The 27441-nt window shown below is 40.9% G+C and overlaps 1 protein-coding gene and 2 non-coding genes across 3 annotated transcripts in view; 2 read left to right on the forward strand and 1 right to left on the reverse strand.

Annotated features, from left to right (window-relative positions):
* NFIB (nuclear factor I B) overlaps nucleotides 1-27441 on the forward strand; it is a 271990-nt gene that overhangs the window by 47689 nt on the left and 196860 nt on the right. The window lies entirely within an intron of this gene.
* On the forward strand, nucleotides 512-583 carry TRNAH-GUG. Its single transcript has one exon. It is a non-coding gene; the product is annotated as a tRNA-His (tRNA).
* On the reverse strand, nucleotides 6612-6683 carry TRNAH-GUG. The gene has a single exon. It is a non-coding gene; the product is annotated as a tRNA-His (tRNA).

Raw genomic sequence — 27441 nt, forward strand, 5'->3', positions numbered from 1 at the left:
TTGGAGCTCTTATTTGAGGGAACTAACAATTTGTTTGCTGTTGTGCCTATTTGAAGGTTGTTTACAGTCTTTTTGTGCCTGAACACCTGGCAGAGGGCAGGTGCTTCTCAGCAGTTGCTTCAGTATAACACTAACTGATGGCCATAGTTTATCTGTCCCTACAGCACACTGCCAGACTTTCCTCCTGTCATGACTTTGACTTCCCCACCACTGATAAAATAGGAAAAAAAAATGTTCTCTCTGAAAAGATTTGGACGGCAGAAGAAGGGTTATTGTAACTCTCTTGAGTCTGTTTTTAGGCAATCCTGGTAAGCACGGATTGTTAAGAGAAAGGAAAAGTAAGTCTGGAAGCAATTTTGAGAAGACAGTGACACGTAATTGCTTGCAAGAATGTTTAGGACCAGCTGCTGCTAAAACGCAATGTTAACTCTAGGTGGCACCATTTGTATAAAATTTTGGAGAGCTCTGGGGAAATAATCTCTCACTCTAATTCAGAGTTTTCTGGTAGCTTGCCGTGATCGTATAGTGGTTAGTACTCTGCGTTGTGGCCGCAGCAACCTCGGTTCAAATCCGAGTCACGGCAGGGAAAGGTGATTCTTTTGAAGGGAGGTAACTACAGGTTGCATACCGAAAATAATCTATTGGCAATGTCTAAGACTAAAATGAGAGAGCAATTAGAAGCTCTGTAACTTTTACAATAATGTTTTGCTGCAAGAGTACATGCTCAGTAATCCTGTTTCCAAGTGTGACGGTTTTTTATTTAAATGTTTATGGGTATTGTGATTAACACAGTGGCACAGTAAGCGTGTATTTTTTGCTCATTACACTTACTTAAGACCTGGCCTGAGCCATGAAGTCTGTTTAGTTTTGATCTTTGCTAATTTTTCATGCGAATAAAGCAATCAGCCTCAATTGCTTGGAAATATGACAGTGGTAGATGTGGAAATCCTGCTTACCTAGGCATGAACTGCTGCTAGCAGAAGGTCTTTGCTGGTGACAGGCAAGAGGAACCACCACTTGTCAATGATTCCAGTGACTCCCTTTGTTTTTGTGGTAGGAACGGTGTGTAACTTCGCTGTCCTGCCTCACTGAGTAACATGAGCTCAGGTTCCCAGAATGAAGACTTCTAAAATGACCTTGTGGATCTTATACATTAGTTATGGTAATGAATGGCAGTTTTTTGTAATAAATGATAAATTAACAACCAAATTACATAGCTGGTAACAACTTTTTAAATAAAAGATCATTATTATGGAGTTTATCTGATTATTAGGATGTCACTGAACAGAGTTTCTGGTAGTTGGTTCTTTAACTTGATAAGGAGTTAATTCAAGAGCAAGCGCTGTTTTCCTCTCGCTGTTGCATCCAATGGGACGTCAGTCCTCTGCATAAGGGGTTACATCTCCACCAGTCTCAGATGGATTCGAGTTCCGTGCAACAGACCCAGCTCTTGCAGGATGTGAATGACAGCTGCCGTTCTCTCTGCAAAGCAGCAGGAACATTCCTTGCCCTCCTACTCACTGAGGAAGTGAAACAAAACTTTCTTCACACTGCTGTCAGGAAAAGTCAAAGCCCCGTATGCCTGCAAACCTACAGGGCACCTCACCTCTGGAGGCTGGAGGCTTAGGCGTCCCAGATTCAGTGTAGTAGACTAGTGACCCCTCAGGTCCACAAAAGGTTTCTGTTGTGTTCTCAAAAATATCTTCGGGTATTCCTCTGGTTGGCATCAGAGTTCCTGTCTAAATATTACTCAGCCTTTTAAGAGCATATCAGAGCAATTAGCTCTTGACTTCTTGGTCTAATTGATGAGACAGATGTGACTGATTCCCCAAAGGAAAGCAATTTAGAAATGTGCACTAGTGTAGAAGAGACCAGGATGATCTTTCATACTCTGTCCCTGCTGTAGTTTCTCAGAAATGTCATGTGCTGTGTTAGTTTTTATAAACACCAGAAATACCAAATTAACCCATCACAGGTGTATATATTCTTTAAAGCGTCCTAGAACAGAAAACCAAATAGTGCAATGCCAGACATTCTGCTCTACTCCTGCATCATCCTAAGGCTGCCAGAACACTCAAGGCTCACCCCTGCTCAACCTCCCTGGAACTGACTTCTTTATACCGTGTTTATCTGTAGATAAAGAGCAGAAAAACTGTATTATTATTGCTATTTATAGTAACATAGGTGATTTCAAAGAGTTTTGATAGGACACTAGACAAATTCAAAATGTCCTTTTTTTATTTTATGATGAGTTAGTTTGAAACAGTGGTCATTCTGTTCACTTTAGTTTATTTAGAACACCAACATCTGTATTGCTAGCTCAATGCTAGTACTATAAACTGAGAGGAAGAATGGTGTAGGCAGATAATCAGACCTTTCTTACCAGTTCCCCCTGCCATTATTTGTTCTCACAAGAGAATCAAAATTAAAACCGAACTTCATTTTGGAATATAAACATGCAAGTGCAGGTGGCTCCCAACATTCCATTTCCTGAGAAAATATTTGTCAAGTTTACCATCTCATTAAGGAAAAAAAAGAAAAAAACTTTAGTACAAAACAGTTTCCAAGGATAACAGGATTGCAGACTAGGAAACACAGAGATATAATCCTGGAACTGATTTTGAAGCTTGAATTGTACAAAGAATTGCCTGTACATTTCTGAAATATGTGGGTCTTCATTTCTAGCAGACGTGTCCAGACAACACTTTTCTAGTTGGAAACCATGATCTAATAATAATACATTCAAAATATTAACAAGGATCCAAGTTTACATATTTCTTAATCTCCGAATTTTTTTTGTCTAAGAATATTTTGAAGGCCAGAGAGAAGAGTTCGCTTCAGCAGCCTTCTCTGCATTTACACAGCAAGCTGATCTGGTGGGAAATAAGGAATAGTATTTTAAAAATGAGACAGAAGAAGAGAGTACATGCCTTTCTCTGCAGCTCTTCTGTGTTCTTTTGTGCCCGCCATTGCTCTCATGCATGGCCCATTCTGTATAGAACGTAAAACCTGTAAGACATAGAGGTGTCTATATCCCCAACATGCCTAATTCACATTTTGGCTCTGAAACTAATAAGATGGACCCATCAACAGTGCTTGGGAAGAGATTTATTTCTTGTTATTGTATTTGAACATTAGCATTTGATTAGGGTTAAAACTGCTAGAGTTTTTAAGCTATGGAGGAAAACACCTAGTTGTTAAGAAGGGAACACTGAACAGAAAGACTTGAAAAACTTTTGAAATATTAATTGAACCTGACAGAGATTTCTGTTCTATTTCCTTCATTTTTCAGGAGTGCAGCAGAGGTGCTTGTATCCTGTCTGACGTTCATAACAGGTGTTGAGCAGGATAGAAAGCAGTGGCTGTTTTGAATCTGCAGTCATCAAATCAAATTAATTCTGTTTTTCATTCTTTTTACAGGAGTGCAGCTCATATTAAAACTTTTATAGGTCCCCTCTGAAATCCTTTCAAAGGGCTCTGGTCAAGAAGACTCTTTGAAAGGAGATCTTCTGCGGTAAAGAGAACTCCTGAAAGCTTAAATAGCTGGTTGTGCTTTAGCAAAGAATGCCAGGAATTCATTTCACAGGTGGGATGATTTTACCTCTGGAAATTCAGATCTGAGTTTACAGGGTATTATTGCAGGATGGGTAGTAATTGGGGAAAATTTGGCAGACAGGGAGATTCCTGAGCCTGATGTGTAAACATAACTGCATAAACAACGTCTGATGCGGCAGTTCTGTAGCTTTTCCCATAATCTGTTTCTTAAAAGAAAGCACGTCCTGCTCTCTAAATAAGACTGTGTGGCTTCAGATCTGTAAAGCTCCAGCAGTCGCTCACAGCACTGGAGAGAGCGAGCTGCACTGGAACACATGTGAAGACTGTGGTCAATTTCTGAAGCTTTTGACTTGCACCGCTTTGGGTTAAGCTTTGGCTCAGGTTTGAATCCTACAACTTCCTGCACTACATTTCAAACTACTGAGGAGGGCCTGGTTTCACTTCTTCATCAAAAGTTCAGCACGAATCCCCAAACTACCAAACATCCCAAACTACCTAAATAATATTTTCTGTTGTGGTTTTTTTTTTAATCTATTTCTCTCTGGTTTTGTATCTCTTGAATTCTAAATTTCTAAATTTTTATTCTAAAAACTTTATAGATATGTCCTCTTGAACTGGAATTTCACAGAAGCAAAATTGTCTCTTTGAATTAGAATTAAACACATCTGATAAATATATCTTTCACAAAGTTTTGTAAAAGTCATTCATGTGCTTAATGTTTTACAACTTTTTCCTGCACTCTTTTATAAAGAAATGTGGCATATGCTTTCTATGCACCAAATAAAACTCAGAAAATGACACTTTGTGATATTCCTTTTAAGGGAATAACTTCTTTGTCACGAAGGAGCCTCCCTCCAAAGAGATCCTTAAAAATCTCTGAGCAGGGAGCATAGTGTTTATATTCCATGCTAATACAGCAGAAATTTTCTCTTAGAACATGGTCTGTAATGTTAACATAATCAGCATCTCTGTGCTGCTAAACCAGTACCTATGTGCCTCTTGCATCTGAGAGTTGCGCATGGAGCCAACAACATAGCCACCGCACTAGTTCCAGTAATTTCTTTCTTGTGGATGCCTGCATTCCCAGTTCAGACCTTGTACTTCCAGACTCCTGGAATATGTTAGTTCTGTTTTGGTTTGGTTTGGTTTTCATTCTCTAGTGTGAGCAGCAAACCTCTTATTTTACTCTCCAGAACTATACCACTAATTTGTTTGGGGGTGGCAGGTCTCTCTAAACTCTTTAGGAAAATCTGGCATAGTAGGATGTGTTTATTCTGGGACCTGCACTGCTGCTGTTATTCACCACACAGCTGAAGGTGAGAGTGTGTAGTGACCTTTGTACTGGCACAGAGGAGAAAACTTCTGTATGATATAACCACGAAGGCATTTGTATTAAAAACACATGGGGTAAATTAGTGTTTTACTGTTACACGTAAGAAGGAAAAGTCTGAATCATTTAGCTAAAGCAACAGTAAGAAAACTAGCATATCATGGAAAATTGTCTTCAGAAACACAGTCTGAAGGTTTTTTTTATGTAAGAATTGAACTTGACTGAGAAATAATTGCAAAAGAACTGTGGAAGGCCTACTATAAGAAATATGAAATCTTCCAGAGCAACAAAAGTGTAAATTCTGGAAAGATATTTAAGGTTGATCCACCAGCTATTGAACTGCTTTGTTTCACCATGTTGTCCTTCCCATTTCTTGCTTGCTGAGAGATGAGTTTAATGGAATTAAATATTCCCTGCTGGTTTTCATAGTTATGTGAGTCCCACTTTAAAAGCAATTCCTTTTCATCTTAATAGTTTCAAGGCAGTCTCCCTTCCTTACTGAGCCTTGGACAAACACCTGGAGAAAGTTTGCCAAGAGCTGGGAAGCCTGTGCCTGGATGTCTGAATAGGGTTTAACCCCAGAAGGACATACACTGTCTTCAGTAAGGAAAACATTTAAGATTCTGGCCTCAACTGTTAGAAACATACAGTCATTTCTCATAAATTAATACTTGTTGCCTTTCCCTTTTTCATCCCCTGCTTTTTCTTTTGACTTGTAGTCAGGCTGGTGTGCTTACGCGTGAAGAAACAATTTATTCAAAATGAGTGGTTTTTACTTCGATCAGCAAGATGTATTGCTATCTAATGATGAAATTAGAATTGGTCATATGACCTGAAGTTCATGAATACATTTTTTAGCATCTTCTATTAATAACAAATCAGAAATAGACCTGTGTCGCTGCATGGTTCCATCAGTACATAAGGTGCCTATCTGTAGGCACTTGGGAGTGTTTCTTGGAAATTTCTTGTGCCTTTCAGCTAACTTCTTTATCTCACCATCTCCATATTGGAAAACCATTAGTCCCCAATACCGCCGCCCCAGTAAACGGCAACACCCACCAGGCAGTGTAGGCGGTGCAAGGGAATGGTGCTTAAATAAAGAAAGTATCACGTCAGACCATTTTCGCACCTCTTGGCAGGATCCTCCCCACCACATCACCCTCTCCCCACAAAAACGGTACTGCATTTCCAGCAGTGTCTTGCTTCTCCTTAATCAAATTTCAGAGCTACACATGATGTCTCCCATTTGCTGCTATTGATTACCAGCCTCCTATTCTTTGAAGAAAGATGCTAAAAAACCTCACAATGAAGAAATTAATTGCATGTAATTTCATGCCTAGGGACAAATCATAGAAACAAATCAATCTTCACTGGGCGAGAGAAAGGAGATACGTTAAAAAACGGACAGAATGAAGTCAGTGAAAACGTTGTCCCAACCACCTTAGTGCAACATCATCTGTGTGAACTGCTTGAAATCACACAAAATGAGACAAAAAATACCTGTGGTGCAAAGAGCATCACCCACCTTATTGTGTAGCAGTGAATCTACATGAACTTCCCCAGGCTGCTGCTGCTTCCTCCCACCTGTTTTTTGTGTGCTCCAGACACTGAGGCCTGCTCAGCAGTTACTGCAGAGAGAGGGTTTGGGAGGCTGTCACATCCCCAGTGGCACATCTTCAGCAGCAAGCTTCCAAAAGTGAGGACTAAAAGGGTTCCCTCTCCCCTGTGCCGTGACTCGGATTTGAACCGAGGTTGCTGCGGCCACAACGCAGAGTACTAACCACTATACGATCACGGCACGCTACAAAGGATGTGTCCAGTGTCTCACGTTCCCTGTCCCCTCAAGCAGAGCTGTGCAAGCATTGCCACCTAGTGCGGACCAGCTATAACGTTCCATGTCCCAGCCTCCTCCCCAGGGTGACCACTGCTATTGCAGAACGCCCCGGCATCCCCCAGTCAAAAACGGTGCTGCCGATGGAGAAGTGCATGCAGAAGGCAGGCACAAATGTTACGGTGGCAGAAAAATATTCCTGCTCCTTTTGGTGACTACGGTCTGCTGTGGAAATCTTGCATTGCCTTCTCTGTGGCCAGCGTCTATCTTCAAACATACAATAATTCTGGTCTGCGAATCTTCTTTCCGTTTTCAGTGCTGTGGCCAGTGATGGAGGAAAATCTGGTGAAAGGACATGCAAAGTTACATAATTGTTTTAAAAGCTGTTGAAAAGGAAGCACAAAAACACGTGTTCCCCTCCTGCTGTAAGTCAGATTTGAACCAAGGTTGCCGTAGCCACAGCTCATAGTACCCAGACACTGGGCTGTCACAGCAAGCTGGCACATTGTGACAGGTATTGAGAAGACATGGCAGAAGAATAAGATTTCTAGTAAAATATCAAATGTTGATGCACTAAGTCATCAAAGAAGGATTTCTGTTGAGGTTTGAGAGTTAATGTTTCAAAACACAAGTGTTCATAGTAGAGTTATTCTAATAATTGTCTTTATTAAAGATCTCATATATGCCATTTAGTCTCACTTTTAAATTCTGTGTCTGACAGTGATAACAAGGAAAGATTGATAATAGTAAGTATCTTCAGAGTTTTGTTAATTAGTTTAAAAAGTGGAAGGAATTGGTGGGTACACCAATTGGTTGTACTACCATTCAGAGGGACCTCGTCAGGCTTGAGAACTGGGCTGACAGGAACTCCATGAAGCTCGACAAGTGGAAGTGCCAAACCCTGCCTCTGGGAAGAAACAACCCCATGCACCAGCACATGCTGGAGGCTGACCAGTGGGAAAGCAGCTTTTCAGAGAAGGCCCTTGGAGTTCTGGTGGACACTAAGCTGACCATGAGCCAGCAATGTGCTCCTGCAACAAAGGCAGCCAACAGCCTCCCAGGCTGCATTAAGAAAAGCATTGCCAGCAGGGCAAGGGAGGTGATCCTGTCTCTGTACTCAGCACTGGTGAAACACATCTGAGTGCTGCGTCCAGTGCTGGGCTCCCCAGTACAAGAAAGACGTGGACATACTGAAGAGAGTCCACTGAAGGGCTACAAAGATGATGAAGGAGTTGGAGCTTAGAGAGCATGAGAGGGCTGGGACTTTTTAGGCTCAAGAAGAGCCGGCTTGGGAGAGGATCTTATCAACGTGCATAAATACCTCATGGGAGGGTAAAGAAGATGGAGCCAGCCTCTTTTCTCTTGAATGCTGTGACAGGACAGAAGGCAATGGGCATGACTTGAAATAAAAGAAATTACTTTTAAATCTAAGAAAAACTTATTTACCGTGAGGGTGGTGGAACACCATAACAGGTTGCCTGGAGAGGTTGTGGAGTCTCCATCCTTGGAGATATTCAGACCCAGTTGGACATGGTCCTGGGCAACCAGCTGTGGCTGACCCTGCTCAGGCCATGGTGGGACTAGAGAATTCCAGAGGGTCTGTCCAGCCTCAGTGATTCTGATTCTCAGGAAAGCAAAAAAAGAAAAAAAAAAAAACCCACAACCCAGACCTGTCAACCAAAATAAAATGTCAGTGCTTGCAATTTATTTTTTTTTTTAACATTTCTATAATGTATAGCTGTGCTTAGCAGCACAGGCAGTTGAGCAGAGGGAGTCCATGCGTGCCAAGAAATGGGATACTGAAAGCCTGACAACCTTCCCTAACAACATCCGCAAAGCTTGTGTGAGCCAGAGAAGTAAGCAATAGCTAGAGGCTGAGCATCTTAATTGGTACAAAACCATTTAGGACAACTTTAAGTGTCTTCTCCTATGTTTTCAGAATTGACAAACGCTTTGTAAAATGGATCTTGCCCAGTGCATTCACATGTTATATTTTTGCTGGGAGTTAGAGATGCCAAGTCATGGGTATGAATAGTTAAATGTATAGATTAGCAAGATTGCCTGGAATTTTCTAGCTCCTCTTTTTGCCAAGGTGAATGAATATAGATTACATTGTTTCAGCCAAACTCCCTGTGATTATGAAAAAAGGAGTTGGCTAATTTTTCATCTACTAACCACAAAGAAATAAAAAGATGTCAGTTTGCCAGTCTATTCAGACTATGCTCTTTTTTCTTTCCTTTTTTTTTAATAACTCCACCCAATGTGGTTTGTTGTATGTGCCGGCATAATAATAGGAATATCCACAATTGTGCTGCAAATTAATTCCATTTCTAGGCATTTATCTTGTCCCAGTATTTGCAGTGCCTTGAATTTGATCCAAAGGTCTAAATTATGTTGATAGTGCACAAGGCCACATTTCTGCACCTAAACATGCATGTAGAGGTTTTTTGCATTGATTAATAAGATTCTACGTACTAAATGACTTTTACATGTGTAATACTTGTTCATCGTCTCATGTTGATTAAATGCCTGTATGTTTTATATTTAAGGCTGACTAGCAGCCCAGTAATCTATTTCTCTGTTGCTTCCATCCTCCGTACTGCTCTTTTGTTGAAACCAAACCACATTATTGTCAGAGAACCCAATGCAAAGCTACTGATTGCATGATACTGTATGTCATTGAAGAAAAAGAGTGATTTTTAAAACACTTTAAACTCAAAAGCGTATTTGCAACATTAGTAAGTATGCCTTCGCCTTTGATCCAGCTTGTGCATTTCTAACTGTTAAACCTGACTAGTTGGTGTTGGCACCAAGGGAAAAACTTGTCGTGTTAGACTGTTTCAGCACATCTGAATAAAAAGGCATGAGCCTCTGGAGATTCTTTGATTTCATAGCATGTTAGTTATGTTTCTTTAATTGACTATGGTTGCTGAAATTTAGATAAGAGCCAGATTAATTTGGAAATTTGGAATCCTGGCCTAGTGGTACTGAATACAAGTAGGTCTCCTTCAAATAATCCTGGCACACTGTGTTTCCAGTATTTCACCCATTTAAGAATGATCCAAGAGGCAGCGGTTGGGCCTAACTTGTTAGCAGAAGCAGCAGAAACTTAGCTATGCTCACAGGTGGTAAGGTTGCCTGACATTAGAGAAAACAACAGCAACATCAAGGAGAAAAGGGTTCCAGAACAGGACAAAACCCAGGGGCAAGTGGATTTGAACTAAAGGCATGTCATCTTTTTTGTGTTCAAGGTGTTGGCTGTTTGGGGATAGCAAGACCTCTCAGGTGTATAGGCATCCTAACTCACAGTGGTAGAGCAGACCTCTGCCCCAAGACGCCTAAGAAGCCATTTGTAGTACGATTTTTGGTATTGCAGGAAATGTTAGTACTTACAGCTTGGACTATGCTATTGCTTCCAGAAAAATCCCATCATCCTATTACCTGTCTTTCCCTTACATTACTGCCTTTCTTTCCTTGTGTATCATGAATTAAATTTTCACTGGATTTTATTTCTGTTCCTATGTTATTATATCAACATAAAGGAACCTATGGATACATGCAATGGGTTATTTCCCTCTTGAACGATGACAAAACATCTAGCAAAATGGCCCCAGAGTAAGAGGCTTTTTCCTGGGTTCTGTTAAGGATACAGAGGAGCTAACTCAGCTGCTAAGCTCTGTGCACTTTTCTGAAAAAAAAAAGAGGTGAACTTCCCTAAAGAGTGTGCATTTCAAAGCAAACTCTAATAAACTAAGTTCCATTGCAGTCATCCTAAAGATGTGTACCATTAAATGACCCTGCAAAGCCCTTGTGGTTGAACTAAACAATTGCAACACAGTATTATCTTTGTAACTGGGTAAAACATAGAAACCAAGCCTTTTATTTTTTTAGTTGTCTGAGTTATTATGGGTGGATGGATTATATGAGGCTTCAGGGCAGTCTGCAGAATGCTTAGTACACGCATGCAATGCCATACTAGACAGTAAAAATATTTGATTTTGAAGTGTATTACTACTTTTTTCAATAGACTTTTAAAGAAAAACATCCTTTATAAAAACCTGAGGTCGTTGATGGACATGTCGCTATTTAAAATAAATTTTTAAATTAATTTCTCATCTTATGTTAGTACTGGCTTCATGTAAAAGCTAGTGATTGTTTTTTACCTAGACATGAATTTCATGGTATCTAAACAACATGCTGGATAATAAATCTGCCTCTAAGTAAGTCTGGTTGGCAAATCAAAAATATGTGAACCTGAGGAAATCCATAAAGCTTCCTATGACCCTGTCCAGTTGGAATTCCTCTGGTGCAGAAACTTGCCTCCCACAAAGCTGAGAAGAAACCAGAGGTGAACAGAGACAATGACTGAAAGCTAAACACCTACCTGTCCCATCCAGCTGTGCTTCCCTTTGCCCGGCACACATGTGCCAAAACTTGTCTCCATTTGTGACCAGTATTTGGTTTACTTCTTATTTTTCAAAGTAGTTCTAGCCCCAAGGCAGTTTAGAGGTGATACACCCTCCATAATGGTCATGTCAGACCAGAACAGCCCATTGTTTGGAGACTCCTGGCTTGAAATCCTATGTTTTATACTCAGGGTTGACGCAGATGCATAGATAGCTACAGTCAAGGCCATCTGTTTAAATTAACAGCAAAGTCACACCTGCAAAATTCTCAGACTTTTGGGTGTTACAGTGCAGAGGAGCCAAGCAAACGTAGATTGCTTGGCTGTCCAGCCAGTACTGTACTGCATCTTTTCAGGAGAAACTCTTCCATCAGATAACTAAGGCAATGGTGGAAAAATTTCGTGGGAGCCACATTTAACTTGATTTACAGCTTGTTCTATGGAAAGGATAACCGTGAGGCAAAGCCACAAAGGAAATGTTTACACACCTCTCTTATGCAATGGCTGCTTAACGTTGCATGTAGAGAACTGACAAAATTCAGAGCAGCTGTAATAATGGAATACTCATCAGGTCATTCCAATCATATAACCAAACTTTATCTGATCATGGATAGTATTTAAGCATCTGTCAAATTAGGAACAGGATTTCAAAACCAATTTTTTAAATAACAGATTGTTGATAAAAAGAAAAATTAATTGAGAATGCATTAGACTCTCAGAAACTCAGCTTTCACAAAACAAGGTACACATGACACCCAGAACATTTTTTTAATAAGGTTTAGGTTTTGTTGTTGGAAATAAACAGATCTCTCTGACTTGTTCCAATATGAAGATTTCTCTCCACAGAATTATGTAACAAGGAATGAAATGACCTTTCAGTCGCACTTCTGCAGACAAACAGCTTGTTATCTTCACTGTGGGTTGAGGCAGAATTGTCCCCTTTAGCATCAACCAGCAACCATGAATACCCCCCTCTTTCTATCCTGCACATCCCAAGCTCCTGTGCTTCTTCAGTTCAAAAGATGTTGTTAGTTTCCTGAAATCTTCATTATAATAACTAGCTGTGCTACTTTATCTAATACATGAATAGTCAGCAGCAGCATAGCATAATCCTTCTAGCAATATGTGGCTACTATCCCATGCCTAGCAAATGCCAGAGGTGCGTGGATCAGAAGCAGTACCTCTGCTGGGGAGTCTGCTCTGCGGCCCCAGTGGATATTTATGATAAAGTCACATGATATCCATGTTTGCCTACTATCGCCAGCCCATAGCACCTACGGCTGGTGTTAACTGTTCACAAATGTTGCAGTTACAGCTCAGCATTTATCTTCAGCTGTCAGGCTGTGCTCATTGCTGTTGCAGGGAAAATGCTACCAGTGCCACGCATAGGAGGACAAAACTGTTTTGATAAGGGAACTCACAGAGATTCTTTTTTGTCTGTTTAAAGAACTCTATTCTTTCAGCCGCTGCCTGTAGGCCCTGGTTTCCAGGGCAATTAATGAGAGAATAATAAAAGATAAGGAAGTCCATAAACAGTTTAGTTATGTGGACTGTTGTGCAAATTGATCAAATCTTTGTACAATCTTGCTAAAACTTGAAATAGTGCTTCACCTTCTGTAAAGGTGCTTTCAGGTTTCTTCTCTGAGCCTTTCTAGGGATATTGCAATTTCTGTTACCAGCCTGTTTTTCAGAGAAAGGTGACATTGGTATCACCAGAACTGCTGTTACTCATAACATCCCTTGTTCAAGTCCATGTACATCATCTATAAAGGACTACTCTTACTGTTGTTTGACTATCAAACCCTCTTTTCTGCTCTTCTGTCTTCAATGTTTCCTTCAGATTCTAAAATGTTTTCTTCAGATTTTAAAATGTTTTATTGCTGAAAACACCCTCACAAGCATAGTGGGTAGTATATTACGAATACATTACAAGTTCATTCTGTATAATGCTGACAACACAAACTTAAGCATCAGGCTAGTAAAATACTGTTACTGTCAATGAGATAACAGCAGTGTACCAGTGGGCCCATGAGAGCTCAGATACATTTCCCATTTCCCTGTTGATATTGTCCCATTGGCAACTGGCAGGTGTTGAGTACGCACATGCTAGTGCTTGCCATGGTTCTGCAAGAAGATACTGTAATTTTTGCTTTCTTTTTGTATGTACCATCTTATATCTCTGGGGAGAGCTTTTGTCAGCTCAGTTGTGACCCTTACATTGGCTGCATTGAGAAGTCCCTAAGCACCAGCTCAACAACCCCTACACTATAAACTCCACATAAATGCATTTTCTATTCTTGGTAACAAAACAGTAGGTTTTAAAACTTACACTAATGTCAGTCAATTAGTGTTAAAATAAGGGGGTTCGGATGGTTGTAGGCAGATTTTGTTTTGCTAATTACCTCTTGAGTATGCTATTTGGGAAATCAGGAAAGTGCTGCTCAGGGGATGACAAAATGAGAGCTGCTGTTAGTAGAGCCCCTTTAAACTCTGGACTTGGCAGAACTTTCTAGTGCTTTCAGTCCTAAAGTTAGAAAGGCATTATACTCCATTATGAGGTCTATTATTGTATCTACTGAATGCAAAACAAACAAACAAACAAACAAATGCCATCCAAACCCCACACATCTATTGTTAAAAATTTCCCAGATTATCTTATTTAATACTCTATGTGCAACTAAAAGTGGTTAAGATCCCATATTCATGATGTTTTGTTATGCTGCAAAATTGCAGAGTATAAAAATTATCTGGCTTAGATTTGCATGGTAATTAAGATTTACCTGTTGGGAGTTCCTAGGGAACAGGCACAATAATATCAAACTTCTGGCTCCCTTAAAAAATCTAATTCATGACCCCTCATTCTGCATTCAACTGGTCTGAAGGAGATTTTCTTATGCAGAATAAACATTTTTAGAGAATACCTACTCTTTAAAAAGCTCAAACAATTGCTTGGTTAATATATGTGAAATAACAAAATGTTAGGCAATTACCGTGTTAAAAACCAGTCCAGGAGTTGGATAATATCATAATCTAAAGCTCAGAACTGAATTAAGGACATTGATTAACACCATCTGATCCTGGAGATTGACTCACACTATTACAATCTATTCAGTGGCTACCAAATGATTGCTTAAACAGAAAATTATTATTTAATAGTGATTTTACCAGTTATGTCTACATTTTGAGTATTTGAAGTATTGAGATTATTCACTGGTATGACCTGATCCGTTTCACTGAGAATCTGCCCTTAATAGGTACTTTTTCTGGCACAAAGTATTGATACTGGGATCAGAAGAAAAGTGACAAGGATTTCTCTGTAAGCAGGGATTTTGTTTACGAAACCTTTCCTCACCATGTTCCTCAATATCTTTTCCTTTTTGATGTACACCAAAATCATATTAAACGCATGGTGATGGGAGAGCTTTTATAACGTTTGGGGCTGTAAAGTGACTGCAGTTTCACATACTGTTCTGTTTGCAACTGAACGAGGTTTGCTGCTGCCACCTCTCATCTGTTAATCACAGCTACATTCACCAGAGGTTATAACCAGTTCACATCTACCAGCATAACCAGCCATGTGTTCACCCTCTAAGGGGCCTCTCAGGACAGTACACGTTCCCTAAGCATCCTTCATGGTAGGAAAGACTGATTATGAGTGAGATATAAAAACTCCTGATTTTGGAGGATGGTGCCAATAATATTAATATAATATTAATATAATAATAATGTTTAATATATTAATATTATTATAAAAATATACTATTAACAATAATATTAACCTAGCTCAGTTGCACTAGATCATCATGGTTGATACCTCACCTGCCTGTAATATGAAAGGGATTGGGAAAATTGGCTGTAGGCTTACATCAGCTGACCACAGAAGGCATGTCATTCAATCTACATATAATTAGGTTTTCTACCTGTAAAGTGTCTCTCAAAGGCACCGTGAGAATTTCATTTGTTAATGTTGGCAAATCTGTGTTTCTCAGAAGAGATAGTACATTGTCTATGATATTTAGATATTAATTAAATTATATAAATGATACATCAGTGTCATTCCAAAATCAGATATATTCCTAAGCATAATTAAAAAAACCCTTTTATGATGCATTAGTAGCAATTACAGCTATACGATCCCAATATTTATGTAATCAAGTAATTACCAAACAAATCATTACATGAGCTGTCTTAAATGAATATAACCTGAAAAGGTTAAAGTAACCCTGAGGCAATTAATCTCTTCTTCTGCAATGACCAATACCATGAAATGTTTATCAAACATGACCTTATCTTCCCTCATTTTGAAGTTCACTGTCAGTGTCCTCAGTCTAGGGTACATTCATTGCTATGGTATTTCGTGAGGAGAGCAAAGCAGTGCGAGCCCAGAAATCTGACCTCTATTCCCTCCTAGTCCTCAGCAAGACATCTAACTATAACTCCTTATTTTTCATATCTGTAAAATCCACACAACAAAGTAAAATAATCATGGCTCATACAAAAATGCTTCAAAAATCATGGATGACACATGAAAGAAGGTCACCCACAACAGGTGGGTAATTTTGACACCAGTATGTATAACACTGTCCTATACGTGACTCCAACTCAAATGCCTAACAGCAATCTCAACAACGATAATTGGTTGGAAGTGTTTAAAGCCTTCATTAACCAATACAGTTTCGTAGTTTTTCTGAGACATTGCTGCCCTATACAAATAATAAGTTGAAGCAGAAAGAGGTAACTGCTATGCCTCTCATGACATACATTTTTATGATGGCTCAAATGACAGAATTGATCCTGATCTTAGACTTCACTTTGACTAAAAGTGTAGCATAACAACATTATTATTGCTGCCAACCACAGAGCATGGGGCTTTTTTTTTGTGTTACTAGGTTACACAGAGGTGTCTAGACTTAGTTACACTCCTTGAAAACCATTCCAAATGGTTTATCTGTTAAGAATTAATAACTTGTCTCATGTAATTTTGATTTGCTACATCTGGTTTGGCAATGGTTTTTTTCCCCAAAATCTTAAACAACTTAATACTTCACCAGGCATTTTCACTGGGTAAAATAAGCTCCCTCTGCTGGATCTGCAAAAAAAGGGTGTGGGTCTGCCATCCTGTGGATGAAGGCTGGGCATTGATGGGACTTTGCTGTTTGTTTTAGGAAAGTGGACTTCCTTATAGATCTTGCTTGTTAAAAGCACCACTAAAAGGACAAGGAGTCACAGTTTTATCTACAAGGAGGGCTGAAGCACTGAGGAAGACTACTGTCTTCCTGAGACTAGTGCATTTCACTAGCCATTAGAAACCCATCCTCTTCTGGGAAAAGAAACTAAGATTTTTAATAGTAAAGGAAACTATGCTATGCCTCTTTCAACCCTGAAGAGTTTCATTCACTTCCTACTGTACCTCACATCCGCCTTTCCCATGACAACAGAAAAATTGCTCAGTGATCTCTTTCAAAAGCATAAGACCAGTTTAAAAATCATGAGATTTTATATTAAATCACTGAGACACCAAGAGAGCACATTTTTGGAGGGGCTGTGTAAAGGAGAACAAACGGATAACTACTTTTTGGGTGCTCTTTTCTTAATGAAAACTGAGATTCTAGGGTCATAATTTTATTAATATATTGTTTATTAACTATAATTATACGATTATGCTTATAATTATTATACAAACCTCAGTTCCCAACAGTTGCTTAAGGAAAAACACCAAACGTCATGAAAATCAGAATTAAATAATGACATAAAACAACACTACAATTCATAAAATCTGCAACAAAGTCCTCATTTTTCAAAGTTTGGTATGAAACAAAAATCAACTATGACAAAGTGTGCCCCTCCTGAATGCCATTTGGCCTTTTGATCATTGCTCTCCTTGGACTCAGCACATGCTAGCTGCTGTGTACAAACCAAGGAGCGCCTAAGATGCGTGACATGTTGCTGTTCCAAGTTGCAAAGTTTCATAGATATTTGTAACATTCTGTCCTTACCAGGAACTGTGACCAATTAAGCCTAGAAAACTCTTTTGGACAGATCAGCTTGTCTCCAAAACAGGCAGAAAGCATGTTCCATATTAAATCGTATTATTTTGCACGTCTAATTTAAGACCTTCTGGGAAATGGTTTTCATAAATCCCTCTGCATCCCACTCCTCTTCCCTGCCTCTTGTAGCAGTCTCATACCTGATCATTACATACCTATAGACCTTTTGGGGTTTATTCACATGACTTAAATTTTGACCTGTAATATGCATATGCTGGAGAAGAAACAAAATTGAAAGCAAAGAAGGAACAAAACCATCTTTCCCCGTAACTGTGGGAACTCTCTGCTTTGCTACATGGCTATAGGAGGATTGTGCTCTTCAGCGTAGCTACACGTTTAGATCTGCGTGTTACCTTCTTCTTCTTCCTATCTAAACATACACTGCTAACTACTGTAGAAAAAGGCTGTTCTTAAACTGTGTGAAATTAATAGACTATGCTGCAATTTCCTATGGGAAAAAGCTGCTCAGAATCACACAATGGTTGAGGTTGGAAGGGACCTTTGGAGATCACCCGGTCCAACTCTCCTTATCAAGTAGGTTGCCCAGGATCATGTCCAAGCAGCTTTTGAATATCACCACTGGAAAGAGCCTGGCTGCATCTTCCTTATACCTGCCCTTCATGTATTTATATACATTGATAAGATCCCCACTGAGCATTCTCCTGTACGGACAAGACTGGACTGGCCACTGCTTCCTTCTTTGTGCTGTATCTCTGCTTCAGTTAAGGGGTAACTATCTCTAAATGTGTTTGCTCATGCAGAGAAAGAGCACAGCTCATCTGTGAACAGGACATGCCTTTTAATGGGTCAGAGCAGCAACACTATAGGTGTGCTCAAGCCAGATATTCCCACTGTGGTTTTTGGGGAAATGTTTTCACTGACAGTATTAGATGGGGGAAGTCCTAGTAAAAACATTGCTACGTCTGCTATTAGAGGTTTTTTGTGGTGTCCACCGGGCAACCTATCACAAGAATTAGGTAAATCAGAGTTAGCTTTTTTTAACTCTAAAGCAATTCTTACTGACACCACTGCAAAGGTACTAGAGTTAATGCAGGACACCTCCCAGAACAGCTTGGGGGTAGGTAGCACAGCCACAGTAAGGGATGGTGAAGTGATAATCTGTTGGAAGTAGGCACTTCTTCTCATGTGTAGTGAGGTGCTTCCTTTATCAGATCTAGCATTAGCATGCTATGGCCAGCCTTTCTTCCAACAGACTGATGACCCTAACCCCAAAAGCAGCCCCAAACAAAGGAATAACATTTTAGGTAAGCAAAGAAAGTAGCAAATTTCAGTATATGCTTAGATTTGGTTCCTTAAGAGTCTGGAAGCTAGAAAAGTTTGCTTTTTATTTACAATCAAAAGGTTCATAACCAAAAAATTTTCAAGCAAAAGATTGCTTCAAACACTTCTAGCCCCAGACTGATTCCTGCACAATGTCACAAGTATCCAACAACAGATTTCATACTGCTGACCACTACCTTACAGCCCAGAAATTTTTCCACCTTTTATATGGTTCATTTATACTGTCTATATCTCACAAATCTGGCTATAAGTACACTACAGGAGACTGCCCTGAAGGCATCAGTAAGCTGAGGTAAACAGTATCCACTGCTCTCCTCTCATCTATATGGAATATTATAGAAGGCAATCCAGTTGGATGGGTATGATTTGACCTTGCTAGATCCATGCTCCCACTTTATTCTCCTTCAGCCATCTGGACATGGCTTCCAGGGGGATTCGCTTCATAATCTTACCATGGACTCAGGTGAGGCTGACCAGCCTGACATTCCCTTGATCCACCTTCTTGCCTTTTTGAACAAGGCTGTGTGTCATTTACCTTTTTAAATTCATCAGAAACCTCTCCGAAACACTGTGATACTTTGAAGATGGTACAGAATGTCTCACAGGGACATGAGCCAGCTCCCACAACACCCTGAGATGTGTTCTGTCTGGTCCCATGGACTTGCGTGTGTCCAACCTGCTTAAGTACTCCTTAACTCAATCCTCCTCTACCCTGGGTAGTGCTTCATTCACCAAGGCCTTGATAGCAGGCTTAGGGACCTACAAAACCTGAAGACAAACACAACCAGTAAAACTCAAGGCAAAGAAGTCACTGAGTGTCTTAACCTTCTCCATAGAAGACCCTGTTGCTGCTCTTCACGTCCCTTGATAGTTTCAACTCCTGCTAAATTTGGGCTTTACTAACTCCATCCTTTTTGGTATCTCAAGAAGTTCTTAGAGCTTTGGCCTGTATTGCATAACTCCTAGCAAAGAGACCTGTATGTTATTTGTGATACTGCTTTTGGCTGACCAAAAACTCTTCCTTTCATGCTGGTAACACACAAAGGTGAAACAAACTATTCAGCACACAGTTCCAGGGTCCAGGGCTACAGCTCGATGTCTCTCAATCCATCCTACACTACACCTCACATTAACTGCACTTGTCTGCTGAATCACAACTTATGTAATAAAAATTCATATTCCTGTACCTTGAAGAAACATAGTTTGACAGAATTTGAAGATATTCTGAAACAAGAAACATGACTAATATTCCCTCAATCTTATCTTCTGTGTTATGTAGTCGGGCAAGAGCCATTCTACAATGCTTCTCTATCAGTAGTAACACCAAGTCTCTACAGCCCTATGGAAAAATCATTTATAATTCACAGTTCCAGCTGTAGGTGGCACTGCATGATACAGTGCATGTTTTTTGCTTTTTCTGTATTCAGATTTCTTCTTCTCTAGGTAGTATGCATAGCCCCTAATCTTTTCACAACTCATGCCTGCAACAGGCAGCTGAGGATGTGTGTCTGAGATATATAATAAAACAACACATGAGCAGAGGATTTTTCAAAGTTATGGGAAGTTCCATTTGAAACATACTAGGCCTTGTTTGGTGAATATATTTTCCTATATTTTTCCATCAAAATGTGATGTAGAAAATTCAGTGGGTCCCTTTCAACAAACAACTATGGGACACATAGTAATAAACGTAGCATACCAGCTAAGGCACACACAGCAAAACCCATAATTGCTTGAAATCCATCTCCTGCTCCAGTGTCATACACAGAAACATGCACATTGCCTTCATTTTTGGATGTTCCAGAATAACGTCCTCTTTGAGATTGTTAACCCCTTCTAAATTCTGTTTCTGCTGTATGTAAAGTAAAAGATTGATGGTAGTTTTTCTACCGTCAGCTCAGAACAGAAGCAGTCTGTAACCAACAGGTCTTTATGTCCTTACCCAGATGTTCGTGTCCGATCTTGATGTAAAGCTACCCCTTATGCATTTGTCAGTAAAGGGGAGGCGGTGTTTTTAACTTTTAATACTGGAGAAGTAAAATCCTCAGAAATCTGCTGCACACATTACTATCACTTTTCTATATGCTCAGTCAAAAAAAGCATAGATGGGGAACACTTAGAACGAGCTTTTCAATGAAGCCTATTTTCTCTCAACATACTGAATACCATAAATGCTGGATCTGGAAACTATTACAACATTTTTAGAAGCTGAAAAGTAATCATAATGAGATCTTGCAAACAATGAACTCTATTCTCCCTATGACATACAGAAGGATTTACGGACATATTATTGCCTGTGCATTCAAAGAAAAATCCCTTGTGCATCAGCACAATAGGACGCAAATATCCACTGAGTTCTTCCACAATTACAGTGCTAGTTTCACCCAGTTATGGAGTTTTTTATTATTATTCTAACAGTAGATGGCAACAGTTAGTTGAAACTTGGCAAACCTTCGTGAGCTTTACAGAATCATTTCAGTTCTGATTTTACTTGTGAGACTTAGAGATACAGAAAAATAACATAGCAGTGTATAATTAGAAACTGTAAATTAACTAAACTGTTTAATTATCTATATAAATTAATATAGCAATTACCTTATTTTCTTCCAAATTCCAGCTTGCCCAGGATAGTTCTTGACTGAAAGCCAGCTGTGCTCAGACAGTTTGTCTGCTGACTTGGAAAAATGTCAGTGTCCTAAGGGTTAAGCTTTCCTTATACGAAATCATAACTGGAGAAAAGCAGCAGGTTAATTTCGTAAAGGGTTATCAAAAAAGCTTTTCCTGAACTGCACAGCTTGGATTCAGATCTGAACTGCCAGCATCTCGGGATGTTTGGATCAAGCTTTTCAGTGTAGGCATTTACAGTTCTCCAACTTTCACTGTATGTGTTTCCCCTGATAGGTGCTCAGTGAATATTCCCATTTAATGCTGAAGTTAATGAGGATTCTTCTGTTGACTTGATGGAAACAGGAACATGCCCTGTTACATTAAAGGACAGAACTGCTCTCAGTTATTAAGATCACCGTAAAACTGAAATCTCTTAACACTTCAGAGCTTGTCTCGTAGCAGATGTCCCTGTGCCTCAGGTGCAGGCTCCAGCATAAGGTGAAGTGGTATGTGTCTGCTCACCCAAGATGGGCAAATATCCACATCCTGGGCTGTATTCTAGTCTTTGGGTACACACTCAAGGTACTTGTGTAATGTCTGGCCTTGTCAGAGGAGGCCAAGGGCTTAGGAAAGGAAATGCCAGCTGCTCTGAGCTCTCTAGGTTTACTAGTCGAAGTAAGGCTATGAGCGTGTTTAACTAAGATAGGCAGCACTGCCTGAACTAAATACTGGCCTCGTAGATGAGTTCAAGGAAAATAAGTTCTTCACATTTAATTCTTTTAAATATTAAATATAGACCTTTGCGTAACATGCATCTGTATGTGTGTGACTGCTTGTCTGGATCCACCTTGAAATCTGGGGCTTCAGCTTCTCGACAACAACAAGGAAGACCATATAGTTCACTGAATTCTTCTGTTTAAATTACAGCAAAAGTAAAGAGCAGATCAGCAGGTATCTTAGCGTGCATGGCTTTGCGAACCCCTCCGACCAAGGCACGGTATTCTCCATGGGTAGTGCATCAATCACACAGAAAGACTAGGGCATTGTGCCTGGCTTTTAGAAGCACAGCCTAGGCCTTGTGCTGTTGCACAGACAAGTACAGAAAGAATGCCATCTGAGAGAGAGAGTGGGATCTGAGTGAAGAGAGGAGGCCCTTGTACGGGGGAGAGAGAAGAAAAGAGAAAGGAAGAAGGCCCAGCCGCTGGAAAGCAAGATGCCTTTTAAGCTGCCAAGGGTTTAACAAAAGCAATCATGAGGTTATCCAAGAGGGAGTGAGCTGCTTATTATAAATACACAGATGATTTCATGGGCATGCTCTGGATCTTACCACACTTCTATGCGTATTCTATTAAGCAGTGTTTGGTCTCTGACTTTTTCTTGTAGAAGGATTGCTCCTGCAGAACTTCACCGGAGGCTGCACATTCCACAGAGCATTTGCGTGGATGTGGAAGAGTTCAGCAAATGTCCTGTGTATCTACAGTTACTGCACTTTTTTTCTGATAATGGAATGAAAGATAGATTAGAGTATTAAGAAATAGAGTATTCTAGAATTGTAAAATCTAGCAAATGTAGGGCAGCCTCCATGTTCTTCAGATACACTGAGATTAAGTTATCTCTAAAGGGGTGCTTAATCAGAGGAGAACAGAAGCGTCTAGAGATAGAGGTAAATAGATCAGGATTAAGTAACTGAGGCTGCCCTCTGTGCTCCAATTGTGACTGCGGAATCCCTTTGAATTCATCTCCCTGCAAGGAAATCCAGTGCAGCTGCTGGAAAAACCTCTGACTGTGGAGTGAGCAAGAATAGGAAGCTGCTAGAACTTTGGCTGGCCACTAGGACCGTTTTTGAATCAAGAGCAGGAGAATGTCCCTGCACAAAAGAAGCAGAGGTTTAAAAACTGAAAAGCAAGACAAATCAGGAGAGTCAGGGTCACTCACCTTATGAAACCAAGTTGCATTACGCTTACAAAATGTTATGCCAATGTAGATTTCTATTTACAAAACAAAGAAGCCTGTAGGTGATTGAATGATCCTGGAAGGAATTAGTCAGGAAGGACAGGCACACATTTTCAGTAATCTCTCCTAAAACAACAATGCATTTAGGCAGTAATTGCCTACTAGCAGTGTGTGCCATTTGATGAAGCTGGAGGACACAAACACAGCCAACCCAAGAGGTTAAATGGAGGGGGTTGGAGCATAACTTTTCATACACTGCAGCTTGAAAATAACACGGGTAAAAGAGGGCCTCTGATTTGGTGCTGTCTCTTCTGGAATGTATAGTGCAACTGGATCTAAATTTTGGGAGAGTGCCCAGTTTCAGATGTCTAAAGCCTCTGTTGAAAGCAGTGGAGACTATACACTGCCAAAGTTTTATGTACGCAACTGCAGATTGATTGCCTAATGGCAGTGGTGGGCTTTGATCATGAGTGTCTGGAGAGAGAAGTCGCAGTAGGCGCCCTTTTCCTCTTTCCCCCCCCTTACTCTTCTAACTCCTAATTCTACTGGTTTTCTATGTTTTCCCCCTGTATTTACTGCAAGCCTTTTGCTGATACCTGGGATATAAAAGTTCCTCCCCGCACATGTTTCTTTTCCTTAACGGCTCGCTTAGTTGAGGACTGTGCAAGAGGAGTTAAGTGAAGAAGGTGCAAGGGTATGCAATTGCTCTAACACTTTGTCTATTTTGGGCTTTATGGGTGAGAGAAACAGATGAAGATAATTTCCTCTCATCCTCTGTTTCTTATTAGTAAATCGTGGAGAATTCTTAGGTACAGAACATCCAAGTGGGATCATCATCTGTATGCAAAGGAAAATTCTTTCCTTACAGTTTGGTCAATGTGTGAGTCAGAGTCACATAAAAGATGTAATAAGCTGCTGCTTCTCGCAATTAGAGGTTTTGTTCTGGTGGCAAATTAAAATTTAAGTCCAGTAGAATTAGGTGAGAAATCTTGCAGATTCCCAGTTAACCATAGATTGTGATTCTACTTGGCAGCTAATACGACTCAGAAAATTGCTTTTATTGGCCCTTACTTTCCATTTTATGTACACTTCTGGAATTGTGCAAAATGACAGCAAACTGCCATGAATATATCCCTAGTCTGTATTCATTGCTCACTTCCCTTAATGAAAAGAAGGGCGTGCATCAATTTTTATACCTTTTTACTGAAAAAAAAAGAGTAGCCATTCTTAATACTTACATACCTAACAGATGGGGTGAAATGACAAAGAAATGCCTGGCAGTATACGTTCTGGTTTTTAGTGAAAAATCTTGCACAGTCAAAGAAGTAAAACATCTTTTTTTTTAAATCATGCTTGCCCTAAAATCAGCCTGCTCATTTTTCTTTATAACTGCAGTTATGGGGAATCATCTCAGAAGCTTCCAGCTCTGCTACAAAGACAGATGTTTGAACGATCCCCTCCTGCTCAGTATCAGCTGTTCAGCAGAGCTTGCCTCAGAAATAAAGGACCCGTTACCTCCTAGTTCTGGCTGCCTTTTCAGTAATGATACAGGGGGTTTTTTAATAACAAAGGTACCTTCTTTGTTCTAGGGGTCAGCTAGAAAGCCTCTGGCAAGCACACATTCAGCTCATCATCAGTGGAACTTGCTGTGGCTCCTTGGTCTTAAGCTTTACTTACAGACCAATCATACAACCAGTATAATTTTTATGAAGGTATGGTGGAGCTCATCACCCTGAGTCCCCCGTGAATTCTGTGTCTCTCCCTTTCAGGCATGAGTGATTCACGTATTTGATTAGCAGCAGCAGCAAATCAGGCCACTTGAGAAAGATGTAGGTAGCCTCATGGTCTGTTCTGCTGTGGGTACAGAGTGCGGTAGTGAACTTGATTCAGCATTCAAAGATGAACAGTCTTGAAGGCTACACCATCACAACGTTCTACTCAGCGTAGTAGTCAGTGTCCTTGGGCATGGATGTGAAGAGGATCTAAAGAAATGAAACAGAGAACCTCCAAACCAGGTGAGGATACGGCGTCAGTACGCCCTTCAGGGTTGTCACGTGATTTTCTCCAAATAGGAGCCCCCTGAACATAAAAGCCATCTACATTGCTGTTCTCCTTTCCCGTGGTCCCCGGGTTACCATTGTAGGAGAGGATATTTCCTTCAGAATCTAAAAGCTTTCTGAGAGGTGAACCACAAAGCAAAAAATAAAAACTAAACTTGACTTCGCATATTAGGGCCTCGACCAGGGAAGGGAGCGGGAGAACATTCCCTATAAATGAACTCCCAGTTTAGCAAAATCATAAAAGCCCCATAAAAGATTAAGTATAGAAAATAATGGCAGTCCAAAAATATGGTAACAAAACACAGTAAATCATTCTTGAAGGGAACCCATTTCATTTTCATAAATTAGGATGACCTCTGCATACTTCACCAAAGTTCTTATTTTACCACTCCTGAGCTCATAAAAGAGGGTATATTTCATCCCAGGGGTAATGTTAAGATACTGTGAGTTAAGCCCAGAAATATGCGCTGAACATCCCCCCATTACCAGACTGGGTGGAGCCTCGTGCATAGGACTAAGACTTGTGTAACCCTTTCAAAACCTTCTTCCTCTCATGGCCCTCCCTGCTGCTACGCTCCGGTAGGAGGGATTTGTCCCTGTGAAGATGTGACAGGCTATGTAGTGACTGGGCTTGCTGGAGTCTCTGGCGGAGATCTTCATTCAGACTTGGTGCTGCCTCCTGGGAATTCAACAGTCGTCAGTGGACTGGAGGCACCATCACTCACGTGTGTACGTCATGAAGGGAAGGAAATTAACATAAAAAATGTAAGGCACACTGTGGCCATAAGTAGCACTAGGAGGACTGCTGTAACGTGGGGGGGAGGGGGCTCCAGCTCTGACAAATTACGCCAATATCTAATTTGGCTTCTCTAACGGCAGGTGTCCGAAGAGCCACCTTTGCTCCACCTGTCATTTCTAAATATGCCATATGTGCTTCAGGTCCCAGAGGTGCAGGACAAATTCCCAGGCAGCTATTCTGCCTGGAAACGTTAGGGATGGACATACTCAAATAGCAAGGGAAAAAAAGGTCATCTCCCCCTCCTCTCCCCATCACCGTTGAAGCTGTGCTTGAACTCTGGTGTGGCTCTCCTCAACCCTCCTTCCGAGACAGAACAAATCTCAGTGCCTCATCCTTCCTTGTTAGGTCTCATTTTCTCTTATTCTTGAAGACATCTCTTTATTTTGCTCATATGTACGTTGAGCAAATACTTTGTTTAGACTTCAGTCTAAATTTCTGCAATTCCACAGTAAGTGGAGAACTGTATTTCATTTCATGACTATGGTAGGAGCTGATGGTGGCTCGCACCATTCTGCCGACCTCATCTGCCTAACGCAAGGTGGAGATCAGGAGCTGCAGACTCTGCCCCTCACGGAGGTAATGGCTCCCTGGCATTAGCTTCTCTAGTTCCTAAAATGGGATGACACTGGCAACCTGGCTGCCTCTGAAGATTTGGTCACATGGCTGAGGTAGGCAGTAACAGCGATGACTTACAAACAGCCAACTGATGTTAGATTTGCGCTGGTTAAGAAGCCAGGGTGGGTGGGTGGGAGTAAAAAATCCTCAGCAAACAACGATATCTCTTCATGATGAGATGGCATTTGGGAGCACGCGGCGCAAAGCTTAGACTGCAAGAGAGTGACAGCTCTGTGGAAAAGCTGTGCAGAAGCATCTCTGCAGGCATCAAGCTCACTGGTAAACCCGCCAGGATGATTCCGTAGCATGTTATTTTTCAGTTTGCTTAATGAAGAAGCGGCATGCAGTGATAACCAGCATACAGTTTTAAGCACTCACCACACCTCAGTGGACTAAGGTGAATTCTGGAGCCTTAATACAGGCTTGTGTCCATAAACATTACTGTGCCTTACTTAGGAGACCTGAAGTGGAACAAGTATTTCAAGCGGGTATGTAAACTTAGTCGGCAATTTTAACCTTTGCTTCCCTTCCATAACGTGAGGCTAACGGCCCCTTCGCCACCGAGGGGTTTGTTCGCAAGTAAAGGGAGCCGTGTTTGCAGTGCCCTTGCGCACTGTGATGAGAAGGTGGAGGTGCCCTGTGGAAGCACTCGGGCAGAGGATGGGTCTCTCAGGCCGGAGTCAGGGGAGCCAGAGTCTGAGGGACGGCACAAAGAAATACAAACACTGGGAGTGGGGCCAGCTGGTTGTCACCATTGCCTTGGGTAGTGAGCGGGCTGGAGGTGCAGGCGGGTGCCCTGGGCCTCCCCTGGTGATGGAGAGGGCCTCCTTGCCCCGGAGGAAAGCTAGGGTGGGCACAGCAGGGCAGCCTGTGGCTGAAGGGGCAGAGCCGAGAGATGCCCCCACGGCCAACGCCCGGCCCCAGGGCTGCCACCCGG

This window comes from Egretta garzetta, unplaced genomic scaffold (genome assembly GCF_000687185.1).
Source record: "Egretta garzetta isolate BGI_Z169 unplaced genomic scaffold, ASM68718v1 scaffold175, whole genome shotgun sequence".
Taxonomy (NCBI): Eukaryota; Metazoa; Chordata; class Aves; order Pelecaniformes; family Ardeidae; genus Egretta; species Egretta garzetta.